General features: G+C 37.5%; 1 long non-coding RNA gene across 2 annotated transcripts in view; it reads left to right on the forward strand.

Annotated features, from left to right (window-relative positions):
- Positions 1-8199, forward strand: part of LOC123567493 (uncharacterized) — a 50771-nt gene extending 42572 nt beyond the window's left edge. For both annotated transcript variants that reach the window (XR_012420152.1, XR_010579373.2), the window contains one exon: positions 7656-8199. This is a non-coding gene — a long non-coding RNA (uncharacterized lncRNA). The remainder of the gene's footprint in view (positions 1-7655) is intronic.
- The last annotated feature ends 11094 nt before the right edge of the window (positions 8200-19293 follow it).

A 19293-nucleotide genomic window follows, 5' to 3' on the forward strand; every position in this document is an offset into this window, starting at 1 on the left:
GTTTTTAGCTTCTTTGTGATGGGATCAAACTTCTTCCTTTAGGTCAGAGAAGTTTGATCATCTGAAGCCTTCTTCTCTCAACTTGTCAAAGTCATTTTCCATCCAGCTTTGTTCCGCTGCTGGCGAGGAGCTGCATTCCTTTGGAGGGGGAGAGGCACTCTGGTTTTTAGAATATTCAGCTTTTCTGTTCTGTTTTTTCCCCATCTTTGTGATTTTATCTACCTTTAGTCTTTGATGATGGTGACATACAGATGGGGTTTTGGTGTAGATGTCCTTTCTGTCTGTTAGTTTTCCTTGTAACAGTCAGGACCCTCAGCTGCAGGTCTGTTGGAGTTTGCTGGAGGTCCACTCCAGACTCTGTTTGCCTGCGTATCAGCAGTGGAGGCAGCAGAACAGCAAATATTGCTGAACAGCAAATGTTGCTGCCGATTGTTCCTCTGGAAGCTTCATCTCAGAGGAGTACCTGGTCATGTGAGGTGTCGGTCTTCCCCTCCTGGGGGGTGCCTCCCAGTTAGGCTACTGGGGGGTCAGGGACCCACTTGAGGAGGCAGTCTGTCCATTCTCAGATCTCAGACTCTGTGCTGGGAGAACCACTACTCTCTTCAAAACTGCCAGACAGGGGCATTTAAATCTGCAGAGGTTTCTGCTGCCTTTTGTTCAGCTATGCCCTGCCTCCAGAGGTGGAGTCTACAGAGGCAGGCAGGCAGGCCTCCTTGAGCTGCAGTGGGCTCCACCCAGTTCGAGCTTCCCGGCTGCTTTGTTTGCCTACTCAAGCTTCAGCAATGGTGGGTGCCCATTCCCCATCCTCGCTGCCTCCTTGCAGTTAGATCTCAGACTGCTGAGCTACCAATGAGCCAGGCTCCGGAGCGTGGGACCCTCTGAGTCAGGCGCGGGATGTAATCTTCTGGTGTGCCATTTGCTAAAACCATTGGAAAAGTGCAGTATTAGGGTGGGAGTGACTCGATTTTCCAGGCGCCATCTGTCACTGCTTTGTTTGGCTAGGAAAGTCAATTCCCTGACCCCTTGTGCTTCCTGGGTGAGGTGATACCTCGCCCTGCGGCTCACACTCGGTGGGCTGCACCCCCTGTCCTGCACCCACTGTCCGACGAGCCCCAGTAAGATGAACCCGAAACCTCAGTTTGAAATGCAGAAATCACCTGTCTTCTGCATCTCTCATGCTGGGAGCTGTAGACTGGAGTTGTTCCAGTTCCTTTTCTTTATCCCTTCATCTGTTGTTGGACCCATGATGACAATTTTTTAAGGCTAAAGCTGTGGTTATTATATAATATAGTAGGCCAAACATCAATGTTCACTAATTTTAATAATTTTTGTGCATCTCTAGGTGTTCTGTTGATGGAACAGCAATGTTTAGAGACTTAATAATTTAAAGACCTATATAATTCAGAAATTATTATGTTTTATCCATTTAACTTCTTTTTTCCTTTCATTTCCAGAAAATCACTGTGTTTTATAATCAAAATTTTCACAACAATCCATGTTTTATTGACCATACTGATCTAAAGGATAAAAAATAATGTAATTATATTCAAAATGCACAAAATTTGAATAAATTTTAATGAAAAGTCAAATTAAATGTAAAAATATTGAAATTATTCTTCAGGCTTTCAAAGAAGTTGTTTTTTAAATGTTAAATTATTTATTACAAGTAGAAAGTACATTATCAATAACAAATGAACATCAAAATCTTAATAAAATTATTTAAATAAAGGTAAAATTTTATTTCATTTTTTGAAAATTTACTTAAAATGTACTAAATATTTTTATACATATAAACTACATACAATTTTTTTACAATTTTAATATATTAATTTTTTTCTTTAATTTTAGCACCTCAGCACAACTCACTTGTCTTTATGGCATTAGGACACTATTGCCTTTTGTTATGAAGTCACAGAACAAGAGATTTTTGACAAGCGTTTCCCTGGGGCCTGAGAAGTTTCATTCACAAGAAGAGATGTTTAAGGTCATGAACTGTGCTGTGCCAGCACCTATGCCTGACCTTGGGTAACAGAAGCACCATGTATTCTTTAAGAAATGTGTTTGTGTGTGTTTGTGATAGGTGGGGACCTCTAGTGTGCTGAGCCCAGGGAAGCTGCACTCTTGCCTGAGTCTGAATGTGGTATTACAAAGCTCACTCCTTTCATTCTTTCAGGTCTTGGCTCAAATGTCACCTTACAAGATACTGCCACCCCCTGCACACACACACACACACACACACACACACACACACACGCATGAAGACACACACGTATGCAGGCATGCATATATAAATTCTTATCTATACCGACATGTGCCCTATGACTATCTAGTCCCTCTTCCTATTTAATTTTCTTCAGACACTGATTCCTACCTGATATATGTCATGTATTTTTTTTTTTTTTTGGCTATCTCCCCAACTAGAATACAAGCTCTGTAAATAAACAGTCTGTAAATTTATCCTTTCCACTCCAGCTCATTCCAGGCATTGTGTACATGTGTTTAGGGAGGTGGAAATGGTAGCATCAGCAAGAAAGTAATGCAAGGAATCCAGGAAAATGACCCAATCTGCCATTGCCCAGGGATAGTTCTGACAAATGCCAAAAAATACTGTTTTCCAGATTTGTATGTTTACCCTTGAAACAAAAGGAATCTTCTCATAAGGTTTTGGTTTGGAAGCTAAGAAATTAAGACTATATTTGCAGACAGTCCTCTTCAGTTTTCTGTAATGAGAACTTGATGGATCTCTCAAAAGGCCTTCCTCACCCTCTGTGGTCCACCTTCACTTGTTTTCTTGAATGAGGTCATGTGATGGCTAATACTGAGTGTCAACTTGATTGGATTGAAGGATGCAAAGTATTGTTCCTGGGTGTGCCCGTGAGGGTGTGGCCAAAGGAGATTAACATTTGAGTCTGTGGGCTGGGAAAGGCAGACCTACTCTTAATCTGGGTGAGCACAATCTAATCAGCTTCCAGCAAGGCCAGAATAAAAATCAGGCAGAAGAACATGAAAACACCGAACTGGTTTAGTCTCCTAGCCTTCATCTTTCTCCCGTGCTGGATGCTTCCTGCCCTCAAACATCGGACTCCAAGCTCTTCAGCTTTGGGGTTCAGACTGGCTTCCTTGCTCCTGAGCTTGCAGACCTTGTGGGACTTTGTGATCGTGTGAGTTAATACTCCCTAATAAACTCCCCTTTGTTTTGTCCCTCTAGAGAACTCTGTCATAACCACGTTACCAAAATGAGACTCTTACCTTTACAAATATGTATACATGAGAGTATTATTTACTGAATATTAAAATGTCAAGTTATATCACACTGTAATCCTAGCACCTTGGGAGGCCAAGGCAGGCAGATCACTTGAGCCCAGGAGTTCAAGACTGGCCTGGGCAACCTGATGAACTCCCATCTCTACAAAAAATACTATTAGCCAGGTGTGATGGCACACACCTGTAGTCCCAGCTACTTGGGAGCCTGACTGGGGAGGATTACCTGAGCCTGGGGAGGTTGAGGCTGCAGTGAGTCATGATTGTGCCACTGTACTTCAGCCTGGGGGACAGTGTGAGACTGTCTCAAAAAAAATGTAAAGTTATAAAGAAAAGGATGTTGTCTTAGCCCAATAAAACTAAAATGGAAAAGCAATCAGCAAGATTACTACTCTAATTGAAAACAAAAATAATTTTGTTGATAAAGAATTCTGGTAAATATTATGCTACTGTATTTCCTAAGCTTTTTTGTCTTTTTCATTTCTTTACTCTCTTTCAAACCATCAATTGTAGATTATACCAGCACTAAGGTATATGAAGGAAGTCATTGTAAAAATAGTTAATATATTATGACCGAAGCCAAACATATATAGTTACTTTATAATACCAGCAAAGGAGAAAAAATGTAGGACTAATCCCATTAAAAAGCTTATTAGTAATACTTCACTAATAATACAGACTTCACTAGGTCAGCAGTTTAGCGGAAACAGTGGTCAACCTCATCAAAGTTTGCTTCCTTTTTCTGAAATGTTTCTTCACCAAATTGTGGTGTGCCTATGCCAATGGCTTCTTAAAAACAACAACAACAACAACAAAACCCTTAAAACATATGCTCTCCCTACAGAAGTTTTATACAATCTTTTACTCCTTTGGAAACTGAATATTTTAAATTGCAGTAACAATCAGTTATTTGACATAAACATTCAGTAGCTCCCCACAATATTTCCATCAAAGGCTAAATAAAACTATGAGGTTTCATGTTTTATTCTAAAGACTTGGACTCCTTTATAAATAAACAGCAAGAACTGATGACAATTTGCAGTTTCCTGGGAAAACTCTGCCACCTAGAATTTAAATATGGGAATCTATAGTTAGGAAAATGAAATAGACTTCATAGCTGTAGAGAGAAAAATGTCATACAATTTAAGTACAATTATCTATGCAAAAAGGAGGGAGAGAGATCTTAGTCATAGAACTGCAATGTTGTAGGGCAAGAACTTTGTGAAATTCACAAAGCAACTTTACTTGAGGTTTGAGAAGTTCTTAGGGTAAAAATTACACACAATAATCATAGCTGTAGGTCTTTCTTAGTTATCTGTGAATAAGTCTTCATTAAATTATGATGTGTCAGGAGATGTGCTATCCACTGGAGATGTAAAATTTAGTTCACATTCTAGTGGGGAAGAGCTACATTTTTTTAAATTACATTTAAAAATGACAAGTATACAATAGAAACATTTTAAACTACTGTAGAGTCACAGAAAAGGAAGTGATTACCTCTCTATAGAGAAGGAAGTTGGATAAAGAAGGCTTGCAGAGGCGGAAATAGATAACTGGCCTCAGTGGATACAAAATACATTAACATTCAATCAACTCCACTTGACACCAGACTAACCGAATCTCTGTCATCTCTATAAACAGACTGCCAGATAAGCGTGGCTAGTGGTTGCTTGTGTAGGACCCCACCCACTGGTATGCCTCAAACTTCTCTCACTTGAGAACTTATGTGCTTTTCAAGAGTCAAGAGTGTTGATTCCCCAGTGTTTATGCCAGTTGTACTTACTATTGTAGTTACTCAATGTAATTAAATATTATACAAACCAGTTCTATTTCGGCATGAAAATGAACATAACCAAAGGTCTGTAAAAGCTAATGCTTTGGAAAGACTTCATATAATAGCCATTATAAAAAAAAATGAAATTGTGGTTACATCAGGTATAGGTAAGACACCTGTAAGTAACTGGAAGAAATTTGTAAACATCTAGATGGATTTTGCACTCATATTACTTTGCAAGGGCATTAAATTTACACTCATCTTGAAATCAAATGAAATCAAAACTAAAAATTGTAGAACAATGCAAAAAGGACACATATAATGCAATAGGAACTATAAGAAATTGTATTAGTCTGTTTTCATGCTGTTGATAAAGACATACCCGAGACTGGGAAGAAAAAGAGATTTAACTGAACTTACAGTGGCACGTGGCTGGGGAGGCCTCAGAATCATGGCAGGAGGTGAAAGGCACTTCTTACATGGAGGCGACAAGAGAAAATGAGGAAGATGCAAAAGCAAAAACCCCTGACAAAATTCTCATCTCATGAGACTTATTCACTACCACAAGAACAGCATGGGGGAAACTGCCCCTGTGATGCAAATTATCTCTCACCAAGTCCCTCCCACAGCATGTGGGAATTGTGGAAGTATAATTCAAGATGAGATTTGGGTGGGGACACAGCCAAACCATATCAGAAATGTTCATCAGCAAAGAAAAAGCCTTGACTCCACACTGAAAGTTTGACAATGAAATGATATATTTATACATTTTAATTTAAAATAATTAAAAACTAGGCCACGTGCAGTGGCTCACACCTGTAATCCCAGCACTTTGGGAGGCCAAGGCAGGCAAATCATTTGAGGTCAGGAGTTTGACTGACCAAGATGGTGAAACGCCCCATCTCTACTAAAAATACAAAAATTTAGCTGGGCGTGTTGGTGGGCGCCTGTAATCCCAGCTACTTGGGAGGCTGAGGTGGGAGAATTGCTTGAACCCAGGAGGCAGAGGTTGCAGTGCGTCAAGATTGTGTCACTGCACTCCAACCTGGGTGACAGAGTGACACTCCATTTAAAAAAAACAAAAACAAAAACAGAAAAAACCTATGGTCATACATCACTTAATAACAGGGATACATCCTGAGAAGTGTACTGTTAGGTAATTTCATCACTGTGTGAACATCATAGAGTGTACTTAAAGGCTCTATGGTATAGCCCGTTGCTCCTAGGCTACCAATCCTGTACAGCATGTTGCTGTACTAGATACTGCAGGCAATTGTAACACAATAGTATTTATATATTGAAACATAGAAAAGGTAATGCATTGTGCTGTGACATTATAACATCACCAGGCAATAGGAATTTTTCAGTTCCATTATACTCTTGAGGGATCACCATCATATATATGTGCTTCATCACTGGCCAAAGCATTATCATGCAGTGCCTGACCGTAATTACGAATAATTTTTATATATAGAAAAAGGTAATTAATAAAATAAATAGACAGATGATAGACAATTGATAGTTAGATCACTCTATCAATTACAGATCCAATTTCCTTGGTTAAGAAGACGTAGTGGTTAAGAGCACAGACTCTGGAACCAGATTGCATAGGTCAAATTCTGGTTCCAACACTTATGAGCTATGTTGCCTCAGGCAAGTAGTCAAGTTAATCTCTTTGTACCTTAGTTTTATCACTTGTTGAAGGGGGCTAATAATATAGTTTTTCTAAGAGATTTATCTTAAAGATTAAATTAGTTAGTGTATATAAAGAACTTGGAACAACAGCGGACACAATAAATGTTGTAGAAGTGTTGGCTATTACCAGCGTAGCTATTACCAGTACTAGTAATAGAACTAGTACTACTATTAATGCTGGTAACTGTATTTTCCCAGGGAGAGAGACAGAAGAAGGATGGGAAGAGGAGAATGCATTTGCAAGAGGGAATGACCTGCAAACCATGCCAACTGGAAGTGTAGTGCATTTGGGAGAGAGAAACAATGAGGCAGTCTTAGGTTTGATGGCAAAGTTGCTTTTCTGTCATTCCTAGTGCACCCTCTACCTCTAATTCTCTCTGCTCTCTTGATCATTTATAATATGTCAGGTTTTGAGATGCTGATGAACAAGAGTGATCTCAAAACTTCACAAATTTATAATTTATCAGGAAATTTTGATATGTAAATCATATGTTATTAAGAATATACATGCTGTTAAGAATGTATTATACATTCTATATACAAAAATGTTATTGGTGCAAAAACAGGATGCAAGAAACTGACCTGAGAGTATGATGGAAAGTGATAATTGAGCTGGATGTTAAGTATGAATAAGTGTTTATTCACAAATAGCAGCATAAAATAATTAGCATCCAACATGCCTAATTGCCATCACTAGACTTATTAGACAAGGGAATCAGAGTGCCCTTTTCAAGTAGTTAGAACAGCAAAGAAACCTTCTGACTACAGTAATAGATTTGGAAAGTATAACATTGATATCACAAGGTCATTGTTATTTTCTATTTGATTTATCCTTGACAAAACTCTGAAATGTGTCATTAAGCCAAACCACCCTTAAGTCAAATGACTTCTGAAATACCTTTTTTTCTGTATTCCTATTTTTTAGCTTTCTAATTTAGACAACTGGCAAGATAAAAATGAACATGAAATGTTGAGAACAACCATTGTTCACTGCCTTTCCTTTCAACACAATAAAATAAAACAAGATTCCATAAAATAATTTCACTTTGATACCATGCATTGTGGGCAATCTCATTCTGGCATTTTCATTCTGTGTCTCATGTTGACATTATCGACATGAGGGAGGGAGACAACTATCTTCTTAAGGAATGCTCACTAAATATTTGAAATGAACAATGATGAGATCAAGCATTCAGCAATGGAATTCAGCATAGAAAAGCAGCTATAGCACCAGTCCTGAAGTTAACCAACCCTGGATCCAACTCCTACTCCACTACTTATTTGCTGTGTGACAATGGAAAAGTTACTGAACTGTGAACTTCATTTGTAAAATGCAGATATAATTCTTACCCTCTACCATTTCTGGGATATCAAGTAAAATTTGTAATAGAACATTTGTACATTATAGATAGTTAATGAATGTTTCTTGAATGAATAAAGTTCTTTTCGTTTATCAACTTTTTGAAAAATACTTTGTTGTTTCTTCATTACAACAGTAATTGTATTTGTCTGCTATGGTTGTCATAACAAAATACCACAAATTGGATAGTTTAAACAACAGTAATGTATTGTCTCACAGTTCTGGAGGCTGAAGGCCAAAATCAAGGTGTTGGCAGGGTTGGTTCCTTCTGAGAGCTGAGAGAGAAGGATCTCTTCCAGGCCTCTCTCTGTGGCTTATAAATGGCTACCTTCTCACTGTCTCTACATTATCTTTCCTCTGTGTACATCTGACTCTGTGTCCATATTTCCCCTTTGTATAGAATACCAGTCATAAGGGCACCTACTCTGATATTATCTCATCAGAATTAATTATATCTGCAATGACCCTGTTTCCAAATAGGTCAAATTCTGAAGTATTGGGGGTTAAGACTGAAACATATGAATTTTGGGGTATGAGTTTCAATCCATAACAGTAATAAAGACTCTCTGTAATATTTCAAGCTATATAGGGATATAAAAAACTAATATTATTCTCCTATTATCCTAAGTGAAGTAACTCAGGAATAGAAAACCAAATGTTATATGTTCTCACTGATAAGTGGGAACTAAGCTATGAGGATGCAAAGGCATAAGAATGACACATGGACTCTGGGGACTCATGGAGAAAGAGTGGGAAGGAGGTGAGGGATAAAAGACTAGAAATTGTGTGCAGTATATACTGCTCAGGTGATGCACCAAAATATCACAAATCACAAAACCACTAAAGAACTTACTCATGTAACCAAACACCACCTGTTCACCGTAACCTATGGAAATAATTTTTTTAGAAGAGATTAAGCTTAAAAAAATAGTCTCCTCCTCAAATCCAATCTCATTCCTCTGCTTTGACCAATTTTAACACTTTGGAAGTATTGATACCCCGAAACCCTAGATGAATCCTGCTTTGGAATGTATCTTTCTGTAAGTCTTTTTTATGTCTGCACACTCACCCACTCACATACACACACATACACAGACACACAAACACATGCCTGCACACACACACACACACGGGCACGCACAACACATATATACAGTCTTATCTTTAAATATATGTATAGTCTTTTTTATTTTTATCAAAATTAAATCATCTACAGCCATACCATCCTGAACATCCCTATCTCATCTAAGCTCAAAAGCTAAGCAGGGGCAAGCCTGGTTAGTACTTAGATGGGAGACCTCCTGGGAATACTGAGTGCTGTAGGCTTAAGAAAAATATGCAAAATATTTTAAAAACAAATAAATTTAAATCATGTTATACATACTATTTAACTGCTTGCTTTTTAAATTCACAGTAAATCATGAATATTTTTCTGTTTCTTTTTTTTTTTTTTTTTTTTTTTTTTTGAGACAGAGTCTCGCTCTGTCACCCAGGCTGGAGTGCAGTGGCGCGATTTCGGCTCACTGCAAGCTCTGCCTTCCGGGTTCACACCCTTCTCCTGCCTCAGCCTCCCGAGTAGCTGGGACTACAGGTGCCTGCCATCAAGCCCAGCTAATTTTTTTTTTTTTTGTATTTTTAGTAGAGATGGGGTTTCACTGTGTTAGCCAGGAATGGTCTCGATCTCCTGACCTCGTGATCCACCTCCCTCGGCCTTCCAAAGTGCTGGGACTACAGGCCTGAGCCATCGCCCCCGACCTTAAATCACGAATATTTTTCTAAGTCAATGAGCATAGACTTATGTAAATATTTGCATAATATTCTATAACATAAATAAGCCATAATCTATTCAATACTTTTCCTATGGGCAGGTGTTCAGGGTGTGTCTTAATCTGTTTTGTGCTGCTATTACAGAATACTTGAGACTGGGTAATTTATAATTAACAGAAATTTATTTGACTTATGGTTCTGGAGTCTTCGAAGTCCACGACCAAGGGGCCACATCTAGCAAGGGCCTTCTGCATCATCATCCCATGGCAGAAGGGTGGAAGAGCAAAAGAGCAATGAGAGAGAGACAAGGGGGCCAAATTCATTCTTTTATCAGGAACCTAGTCCCACATAACTAACCCACTCCTCTGATGATGGCATTAATCCATTCATGAGAGTCATCATGACCTAATCACCTACTGAAGTTCCCACCTCTCAACGCTGTTGCATTGGGAATTAACTTTCCAATCCACGAATTCGGGGGGACACATTCAAACCAAAGCAGGATGTATCTAGGGTTTGGGGGTGTCAATTTTTTAATGCAAAAATATAGTTTTACATGTCTTTTTCCTCAAAAACTAGTGCTTTTATTTATGTAAGCTAGATTCTAAGAAATATCAATTCTAGGTCAAATATATGCAAATTTAAATGTAATATTATCAGATGACTTTCAAAAATGTTTTAGCATGTCACACACTCACCAATAGTGCTTAATAATGATTCATTTTCCCCACACTTTTGCCAAAGTGAATTTGATCCATTTTTAAAATCTTCTATTTCTCTGATACATGAAAAATGATCTCTCTTTACTCCTCTAATATACATATCCCTGACTACACTGAGGTACAGCATCTTTTCATATATTTATTGGCTATTTATATTCCTATTCCTCTTCTGAGAATTGCTAGATCAAATTGTGTACCTATTTTTCTATTATATTTCTTTTCTTTTATCCATTTGCAAGAGTCACTGTTATAAGGAAAATTAACACCTTGTCACATTTCTTTCCTAATCTATCATTTGTCTTTCAACTTTATAATGGTGTCTTTTGCCGTTCAGAAATGTTATGTTATTATGTAGTCAAGTATGTCCATTTTTTCTAATGGTTTCTGGATTTTTCTGCCTTGACTATGAGGGTCCCTATCCTACCCCCAAGGTCATTCATAGTCTCTTTCATTATAGTTTGATATTTTCTAGTTATATATCCTTCTACTTAGGTCATTTATACAGCTGGAATTTCTCTTTGTATTTGCTGTAAGTTCCCAATCTATTTTTTTTTCCTTTCAGGTGAATATTCCATTATGTTAACACTATTTATAAGGTAATTCTTCCTTTTCCCACTAAATTGAAATGTCAGCATCATCATATATTAAGTATTTATTTTGAAGAATGCCCGAATCAGTTTCTGTGCTCTCTGTTCTGTTCCATTGATTGATTTGTTCATTCTTGAGCCAATATTCATATTATTTTTATTGTAGTAGCCATATAGGGAGTTTTATTAGGTTGGTGCAAAAGTAATTGCAGGTTTTGCCATTGGCAAATTACTGTACACCAGTAATTGCAAAACCTGCAGTTACTTTTGCATCAACTTAATAAAATCTCTATGGTAAGCTCCCCTTTACTATTTGTTTTCTTTCACAGTTTTCTTGACAATATTTCTATACTTATTCCTTCACATTAGCTTTATTTTGACAAGTTAAAAACAACAACAATGGTCGGCTGCAGTGGCTCACACCTGTAATCCCAGCACTCTGGGAGGCCAAGGCGAGTGGATAACCTGAGGTCAGGAGTTCTAGACCAGCTTGGCCAACATGGTGAAACCCCGTCTCTACTAAAAATACAAAAATTAGCCGGGTGTGGTGGTGGGTACCTATAATCCCAGCTACTCGGGAGGCTGAGGCAGGAGAATTGCTTGAACCCAGGAGGCAGAGGTTGTAGTGAGCCAAGATCACACCATTGCACTCCAGCCTGGGTGACAAGAGCAAAACTACGTCTAAATGAAAAAATAACAGTAATGAAATTCTGATAATTGTTTTAAGTTTACATACAAATGTAGGAATATTAATGATGTTCCCTATCCAGGAATAATACACATCAGCCACATGAAGTAGATACGAAAGCTGTGGTTTAGAAAGGTTATATAACTTGCCTTCCAAAGCCGCATAGCCAGCTAAAGACAGAAATTGCCTATAATATCCCTCTGGTGCAAATTTCACACATTAGTAACCCTTTCATTCATATCTGAGAAGGAAGGTTGTATCACCTGAGGTTAGGAGTTCGAGACCAGCCTGGCCAACATGGTGAAACCCCATCTCTACTAAAAATACAAAAATTAGCCAGGCATGGTGGTGGGTACCTGTAATCCCAGCTACTCGGGAGGCTGAGGCAGGAGAATTGCTTGAACTCAGGAGGCAGAGGTGGCAGTGAGATTGTCCTTGACTAAATTACTGAGATTGTCCTTGACTAAACTACATGGCAACTTAGCCATTGACAGGGCAGCCAGATGCAAGCAGAACTTGACCAAGCATGGCACCAGTTCATAAGCAAATTGCCAGCTTTCATCCCAATAAATTCTCATTCTTCAAAATATCTGGATTTAATAAGGATGAGAATAAATTTCCACTTAATAAGTATCTGGTACACTCTTGGCTCAAACCTATCTTTACCTATATGAACTTCTGTCATTATAAATTAATTTCTTGATTTAAAAGTGTATTCTTCTAAAATGTGAATATTATTATAAAGATTACTACACATATTGGTGGGAATTGGTTTAACTACTGCTCTTTTAACAACCAGCTGGCAAAGTCCCTATTGAAATTAAAATGTTTCTCTTGGAGGGGTGGGGCATGGAGAATGGTTTTAGAAAATGGGACCCACTTCAGAGTAGCTTAGGCTAAATAGATTGCTGAGAGATATGGGGAAGCTGGAAAGGTGGAGGGACTTGACAAGCTCAGAGGATCCGAGAGCTGGGCAATACAGCAGAGTAACAGCCACGGAGCAGCACCAGTTATTTCACACTTTCCTTTGGGCTAAGAACTTTTTTGTTCAAAACAAAAAATGGAAAAAGAACTTCTGTTCAGCCACCACTCGGTGACAAATGGAGCCAATCATCTCTACAAAATCAGGTGTCTTTCTATATTGACAGCATTTGTACCCCTCCCATGCTCGGAGGAGCCACTTCACCTAACAGGAAGTCCAGTCACCATTTGCCATCGCTCCTGCTCAAAAACAATGCCCTTTTCAGAACATTTCCAAAGCTAAACCAAAGAACAGCAAGAAAATCAGTTTTAAGGGAAAAGCCTTGCCTGAAGCTGGAAACAAATTGACAAGAGATGGAACCAGTAGGCAGCAAATAGGAAAACAGATAAGGAAAAAGCCAGTCAGATCAGTAAGTTACCAAAGTCAGTTAATTAATCAATCAGTGCTATGGAGCACCAGCTATGTACAAAATTCTGGTTAAATGGAGTTTTAAAAATTACTCAGTTTAACAGACTGATACTGGGTACGCATCACCTGGATGCCCGATGCTTCTGCACATCTCCATCCTTGTTTTGTTCCTGACAGAATAAAATTAGATTCTGCCCTTCTTTTTAAATCAAGGCGGAGATGTTGCACATAAATTTTCTACTTAATTGGCTGGTGTTTTATGTATATTTCTTTAAATCATTGGATCAAAGGCACATTTAAAATATTTCCTCAAATGAAATCAGGGCATGAGGTAAACTGATGAGTGAATAGTTTTCATGATAAAGAAAAATAATGTCAAATTATTATTTCAGAATGTAGGGTAAAATATCAGTCACATATTCATTAATTTATTAAGAAGATTAGCATCTATCCTAAATTTATATGTGGGTATAGTAAATTTATTGAAACATTTTTAAATGAAAGGAATATTTTTAAATGTGATACAAAAAGTGTCTATTATCTACAAGTTTAAAAGACATTTCTCAATATTCTGCAACAATATTTTAATACAGTCAGGTGTCCAAAACAATTTGTAATAGACATATGCCTCCACTAAAAAACTAAAAAAACAAAAAACAAAAAAAAACAAAAAAAACCCTCCTAAGAATGAAGTTTTGTGGAAGTGATGCTGGATTAGATGATACAAGTCCTGGGTTCTATATCAAGTTGTGATCTTGATCTGTACCTTTCTAACCTTTTGTTTCCTGTGCTGGGGATATTACACATAGTTGATAGAAGATGAAAATGAGATGAGGCATAGTAATAGGCCTATAGAACTGCAAAAAGCTGTTAAATGCAAAGCATTCTATATCATACAAAATTAGTGTACTTTACTGTGGTATGTCTACAACTTTTTCTTACTGTTAACATCTGCCATTCCTTGAAAGAAAATAGAACATAATAAACTGATAAAATTAAAAAATATTAATGCCAGTATCAAACTTTAAATTCAGTAGAAAAGCTCACTAGCTGAAAGATTTTGCTGGGGTTTTTTTTGTTCTGTAAACATACCATCTCTAAATTAATTTGTTTTTGTGAATTTGTTTTTTTAAAATGAAGTTGCTTTACTGTACATACATAATCCTTTCATTATTATTCACCTAATTGATTCAAGACATTCTGTACTCAAAGATCCCCTTCCTGAATGCTCAGTTTGATCTGATTACTTTCAATTCAAACCCTTCCTGTCCTGGACACAGAAAGCAAAGGAAGTGCTGCCACCAACAGGAAAATGCAAGACCCACTATTTCCACTTAAACCAAAATTCTCCACGTTCCCCACTTGGAAACTCTTGTTAAATAAACTAAGGCATCATATAGGCAATAGCAAAGAAAAATGGAAAAGCTCCTTGGATGCATAGAACTTAAATTTAAAACTAAATAAAATTACATCCTATATCAGTAAGAAAAAAAGGCATCTAGAATAATATACTCAAAGGCAAATTTTCTTGGGGCAAGGTGTTACAAACATCATTGGTAGTGAGTGATCTTTATTAAATATCTGGAAAGGAGTCGCCATGAAAATATTTTTCCTGTATGCGCGCTCTCATGACTAAAATACAAAGAACATTTTAAAGAAAATGGTAGCATGCATTCAGTACAGAATTTGTTTGGTATAATAAATTTTCATGCCTGTACTGTTATATAAGAGAACAGATACATAAAGTGCAGCAATATTTTTCTTCTGTTGAAAAAATAAAGGTTTTGGCCGAGCGCGGTGGCTCACGCCTGTAATCCCAGCACTTTAGGAGGCCGAGGCGGGAGGATCATGAGGTCAGGAGATAGAGACCATCCTGGCTAACACACAGTGAAACCCCTTATCTACTAAAAATACAAAAAATTAGCCGGGCGCAGTGGCGGGCGCCTGTAGTCCCAGCTACTCAGGAGACTGAGGCAGGAGAATGGCGTGAACCCGGGAGGTAGAGCTGGCAGTGAGCTGACATCGCGCCACTGCACTCCAGCCTGGGCGACAGAGAGAGACTCCGTCTCAAAAAAAAAAAAAAAAAAAGAGAAACAAACAAAGACAAAATAAAGGTTTCATGTTACGAGATCATCACTCAAAATGATCAGGAAAATGCAATATTAACATTTTTTAAGTATATGATTTTTCTTAAATCTAAGAGGTTTTTATAATTATACATTATAATTATACATTATAGAAATATTATAATTGTGTCTGAAGATTTGGACACAATTGATAGTTAGGTATATGTATACACATAGGCTTTTCCAATTCTTATATTCAAAAGCTGTCCAGTTCTTCATCTAGAATCATCTTTGTAGGCATTAGAGGAATCTAGAAGATAGTTTTTCTGGAGTCAAAGCCTTGAGAAGAAAATCGTGAATCACCATTAAGCCTCTAGTTCGTCCCATCTATTATTTTAACCACTCAACTTTTTTCATTTCAAATAGTTCAAAGTTTCAAAATACCAAGTTCTTCACTCAGGTGCACCCACACATTTCCCAATGAGTTTTTGCAAGTTGTACAAATATAACTGAAGCTACATTTATACCGAATGAATATGGTGTTTGCTTATTTTATATCCAATTAATATTTGTTTGATGTTAAAGAAATTCCTTATAATTTTTATGAGAATGATTAGAGGTCTCAGAAAATTAATTTCAGGGAGTATGTTTTTAATTCTTGACTTTCAACCTCCTATTAAGCGCTTACTATATGCTAGTTCCTGTCTGAAGTACTGGAAGAACAAGATACAGTCTTCTTCCCTCTAAAACTAAGAATTCAGGAAGGAAAAATTTTAATCTTTAACCTATGAATGTATTTATTTGTAAATATTTAATGAACAAGTCACAAGATAAACACAAAAGAGTATATTAGTAACAACTGGTGAAATTTGGCAACTCTGTTAATCTCCCTAACATGTTTGATCTGCCTATTAGGTATTCAAGTGTCACTACTCTATTTCAGTGTTGAGAAACATGAAATGTTTTCTTCTATCAAATTACAGTATTCAGACCACACTATTCTGAGTGCATGAGCCTTTAAAAATGAAGATGCCGTGATTTAACAACTCTTAAAAGGGCAAAGAGCACAGATGAGCTCAAAATTCCTCCATCCTCATCTTTTCTTTCTCTCACAAACTTTCAGTTCCCAGCACACAGCTGCAGGAAGGCGTGTCACATTGGGGATTTGAACTGTAGTCCTTCAGGCGCTGTGCTTCCTCAGCTGGCATTGTCACAATAGCTTCCCAACTAGAATCCATGCCTCCAGGCTCACCCACATGCCAATGCATTCTCCGTGCATTCACTCATTCTCCTTCCTATTAAAAACCCTTCAGCATTGCCTTACAACCATTAGAGTAAAATCCAAACTTCTTGGAACAGCATTTGAAGACCTTCATGATCTGGCCCTTCCTTAGCTTCAGCTTCACCAATTTCTTGCAGTTCCAAAAATCTACCATGCTCTTTGTTTTGCCTCCTGACCTTTGCACATTTTAGCCCTTCTGCCTGGAATTTTTTTCTTCTCTTCTGTTCCCCTTTTCTGGCTTATATGTGTGCTTCAATGCTCTGCTTAACTGTATTCTCCCCCAGACCTTTCTCTAGTCTGCAAAGTGGTCAAGTGACTATTAAAGGGTAGGTTAGGTGCCTATCAAAAATTCTCCCATAGAAACATGTGCTCACTCTATCCTATCTTAGTGTATATAATGTTTTGTGTCCATATGTAATCATGTTTAATTATCTGTCCTTCCAATTATAAAAAGCAGGGAGTTAGTTTATTCACTTTGAATCTTCAATCCATGGCATGCAGTAGGTGCCATGTTTACTGAATAATAAAAATATACTGAATAAGGTATACCAAATTAAGTAATAAATTTTATCTCCTGAAAATGAGCCCTATAGGCTTATCCGCTCACACTGGCACAAGCTTCTAATTACAAGCTGAGCACTCACAGAGGATGGATAACTTTCCAGAGAAGATTATTTTGCTATTAATTACTCAAATAAGAATGTATATAAAAATACTGCTTAAAACATTTGCTTTTAGCTAAGCACTAGTCCGGGCACACTAGTGGGCATTTGTAATCCCAGCTACTTGGAAAGTAGAAGCTTGAGCCCAGGAGTTCCAGACTAGCCTGGGCAACATAGCAAGACCCCTGTCTCAAAAAAAAGTAAGAAGAATCAGCTGGCCACTGATTTTTAATTGCCTGGTGAGCAGAGCAATACAATATATCAGAGGAGGGATGAGAGCTGAATGCAGACTGGGGAGTCATGAGCCATGTCTGTTTGCTCCAAAGTACTGCTCATTTGAAGTTTGATTACCAAGCAGTGGTCAGTTGGGATAATCACATTTCAAGCCTTGTCAAATGTCCAGCTATTTTTCCACGATGACATTTCTGTCATCTCCCAACTATAACACATCTCCACATGAGTATCCAGAAGTGGATTCATTATTCAATACAAAAAGGCGGGTCAACAGGTTGACTTAAGACTCACCTATGAATGTAGACTCAGTCATGACATATTCTCACAGCTGTCACTGATACCTGATTTTCTTCACCACCCAGGTATGTGTGCTTAGACTAGGCAGTCTTTCCCAGCACCTGCAGCCTAGGATTCCATTCTCATTTTGAATACTTCCATTTTTCTTCATTTATGTGCTGCCATTGCTTTTAATTACTACAACTTCCTCCACTTTAAAAGGAAATCAAGTTCTGCAAATGTCAAAAAATACTTGGCACTGATTAAAACAAAGATGCCTGATAACAAGTTCCCAGAAACCAATTCTGCTGCTGATAATGCGCCTCTTCTTCATCTGTGAGAGAAAATTCCTTTAGCTATCTAGGATTTTCATTTCAAATGCTGAGAATAAAAAATTTAAAAAAAATTGAAGTGCTCAACATAACAGTACACAACATTTCATACTAGGGGTAAGGTTTACCACCAAAATAAGCAGTATAGATACCTTGATAACATCTTTTTCATTCCCATGTTTAGGTAAATGTCTATATAAAATAATTTTACCTTGTTGGATTAAATAGCATCTCCTACAAAAGCAATGTATTGAAGTTTACTACAAGATAAGTCTCACTCTTCCAGAATTTAACATTTTTTCAACTGGCATTTCCCTTAGCTACAGGGTGATAACTGGCCTACATAAAAGTTAAAGCTTAAGGCACTGTAAGATTATATGACTTGTGAATCACCAAAGAGTAACTAAATAATGGCTAATCCTGAACTACAATTTGAGTATGTTGTGTGGTATTTAACAGCTGCAAAGATTTGAGTGTGTTGTGTGGTACTTAACAGCTGCAAAGTAGTACAAAGGTACTAAACTGTAGTTCTCAGTCCTATCTTTGCAACTGTCTAGGTCTGTGATTTGGGACAAGTCCATTCATCATCCCTGCCTTCCTTCCTTCCTTCATTCACTAAGTGAGGCAATGAAGATACAAACATGGTTTATCAAAATCTCACAAGAAATCTCTGATTGTCAGTTTCCTTATTGGTAAAATGGGGCTTTCTTAATGAGGATTAAAGAAAACAAAGTATGTCAAGGTACTTCATAAATGACTAAGAGCCATGTAGATGTTAAATGTTGTTTTAATAACTAAAAGGTATAAGGGCCAGAATATTTGATCATTCAGAGGCCTTCATTAAAATATTTATTTTACTTTTTAAAACGTATTTGAAAATAAATTCAAACATACAGAAAAGTTGCACAAGGAAGACCAGCACAAAGAATATTCACACACTATTTACTCAGATTCACCTGTAAGGAAACAGAGGCTCAAACCCATTAAGTGATTTCCCCCATACTCAGGTGCCTAGTTGTAGTAGATTCAGACTGAATGAAATCCAAGGCTTCTTATTGCTTGTCCAATGCATGCTCACTACATCTTCATGCCTCTTTTATACCTGCAAATCTTGTGTGTGGTGGCATTCACCCTGGTGTGGTGGCTCAATATGCAATGCACTGAGGTGAATCTCTGCCTTTCCTTTTATGGAAAATA

Source organism: Macaca fascicularis, chromosome 11 (assembly GCF_037993035.2).
Source record: "Macaca fascicularis isolate 582-1 chromosome 11, T2T-MFA8v1.1".
Taxonomy (NCBI): domain Eukaryota; kingdom Metazoa; phylum Chordata; class Mammalia; order Primates; family Cercopithecidae; genus Macaca; species Macaca fascicularis.